The sequence below is a fragment of the Propithecus coquereli genome, unplaced genomic scaffold, assembly GCF_000956105.1.
Source record: "Propithecus coquereli isolate 6110/MARCELLA unplaced genomic scaffold, Pcoq_1.0 Scaffold192, whole genome shotgun sequence".
NCBI classification, from domain to species: domain Eukaryota; kingdom Metazoa; phylum Chordata; class Mammalia; order Primates; family Indriidae; genus Propithecus; species Propithecus coquereli.
This window is the reverse complement of record NW_012144079.1, coordinates 2,183,870-2,186,420: the sequence shown is the minus strand read 5'-3', so window position 1 is coordinate 2,186,420 and position 2,551 is coordinate 2,183,870. Positions and strand designations below refer to the sequence as shown.

The 2,551-nt window shown below is 34.5% G+C and overlaps 1 protein-coding gene across 3 annotated transcripts in view; it reads right to left on the bottom strand.

Moving 5' to 3' along the window:
* Positions 1-2,551, bottom strand: part of CHODL (chondrolectin) — a 35,810-nt gene that overhangs the window by 30,346 nt on the left and 2,913 nt on the right. The window lies entirely within an intron of this gene.

Sequence of the window (2,551 nt, the reverse complement as noted above, 5' to 3'; positions counted from 1 at the left end):
CTCAAAATCACACTGATAAATATACTGATACTATAATATGCAGGGTAGCATGGTCTCTGATAGCAATGATGACACTTTGGGACTAAAAAGAAAAGGAATGATATTGATTCTCTGTGGTCTGCTTTCAGTGCTCCATATTACACCAACTTCTTAAAAATTTTTCTTATAAAGAAAGTTTTGTTAAAATAAACTTTTATTTTTGCAACAAGAATTTTATAATGCACTTAATTACATAGTGCACTATAGCTGGAATCCATTCTCTTCCATTGATAAATAAAACCAAATCTGTAGTCTTGAGTTATTTTATGGATGGTGGTGGCAGCAGGCACCCTACTTCTCCAGCCAGGAAGATTGGATGCCACAAGATTTCTGAGAAGAGAATGAGATTCTGCTTTTAAAAATCCTAATATTTACAATAGGTATCAGAATAATAAATGGTAAACCAAGTAACAGTGTGACTTAAGAGTTCATGTAGCCAATCAAAAGGAAGTAGGTTTGAATCCCAACTTTACATATGAACTGTGGGTACTTGGGATTACTTAATCTTTCCTGGACTCAGTTTTCTTACCTAAAAAGTGAGAGTGCTTATGAATTTTACAGAAATAATGATAATAATAATGATGGCCTGACTTTTATCAATAATTTAGAATGCAGCACCTCCCTTCTAGCACAATTCTTGCCTTGGGTAAATTAGGAAAAGACAACCTCTCCTGGTTAGAGGTGGCAAAAAAGATCCCCCTTACAGACCATTCAACTAGAAAAAGTTGCTTTTGCCTCTAGGTGGCCTCAGCTCCAGGCACAGGGCTTGCCAAGCTGAGCTGCTTCTCCTATTCTCTTGGCATGTACCTTGGCACAGTGCACAACCTGCATAACCATATATGAACCCTTTTAAGTCTCCCAGCAACCCTATGATGTCGGTGCTCCTATCCCTTTTTAAAATGAGGCAAAGAGGGCAGAGAAAAGTTAAATAATTTGCCCAGGTTCCCACAGCTCATAAGTACTAAAGCCAGATTTGTAACCAGGCCATCTGGCTCTATAGTCCATGCTTGTATTAGATTTCTATGCTATCTCCATATATGTCTCAAACCTAATATAATGGTGAGGTATTTCACGAACAAAGGGATTGATGAATATATACAGTCCACATGTTATCTATGTTAGAATCATTAGCATTGATTAGTTATCGATTCCTGGGTGGCATCAAAAGCTTATTTCTAAGCAGGCTTTGGATTTTCTATTGCTGAATATTTAGATCAGAATTAATATGGAAACACTACCTCAGCGTTTTCAAACCATATTTGTTCTTAATGATTTTTTTTACCTAATCTTTTTGTTGTCCAAATAAAACAAGGCTCAAATTGAATGTTTTCCCAATTACAAGGAGTATAACTTTAATCAAGTTGTCAGGCTGTGTTATATCATCAATAATATGTTAAAAAGTGAAAGAAACAATCTTATCTCACAGTTACACACATCAATCTGTATTGTATGTGAATGCAAACATTACTAACAGAAAGTAGTTGTAAATAGTAAAAATTATTAGTGAGTGCATCAGCTGGATTTCCACTTTGGGTCCTTTTATAAAATAGTGCCTCTTTTCTAACAGTAATGTAATAGATATTGCCATCTTCAGGAAAAAGTTATAAAAACAAAACCGTAAAATGATGACAAACAGTTAAAGAATAATGGCTATGAGGAATGGTAGTTTATTAAATGACTAGTAATAAGATTAATTTGTTCCTTTCTTGCCCAAGAGATACTTAAAGTAATTGCATCTTTGAAAACTGCACCATCATCACTTTATGTTTTTGATGATGTCATGGAATAGTTCCATAGGCTGAGATATGGTCAGCAGTTTTTTTTACATCTGTCCTGCAATTATATCTTATTAATCTATAGGCTACTGGTTACCACCCATGAATTTGCAATATTCTATGGTATCTGCATAATAAAAAGAGAGGTCACTAAATCACTCAATCTTCTAAATAAAATGTATGCCAGTTTTAATAACGTTAAAATAATACATATTAAAGTGTTCTGAAGAAATCTGGAGATGCCATGAAATACTCCTAATGCCATTTTGGGGCATAAACAGGTTGGGGATCACTGCTGTGTACTCTAAAACTATGACGTGCTCTTCAAACACATCCTACCAGCTTAGAGACCTGAATTTTGAACTTGTCTTCATATTTATTCACATCTCCATCAGTAGAATCCTTTTATTTTTGTCCTAAAGAAGAGGTTATTACCTACCAGTCACTTCACAAAATTAAATGACTGTAGCCCCGACAGATATTCTCTACTCTTCTGTGTGTTGTAAGAAATTAGTACAAGTCTAAGCTCCTAGAAGTAGATCCTCACTTAGAATCACAAATTCAGTAGATACCCTTTGATTACTATCACCATGGTTACATATTTTTGACATATTTGTTCAAGAAAATAAGGATGCCCACTAACCTATAAAAATACTCTTACTGCTGGTAGATGTTATTAAATCTTGTAGGTCCAATTATGATGATGCAGTTGTTTGAAATGTTTATTTCTTACTAAA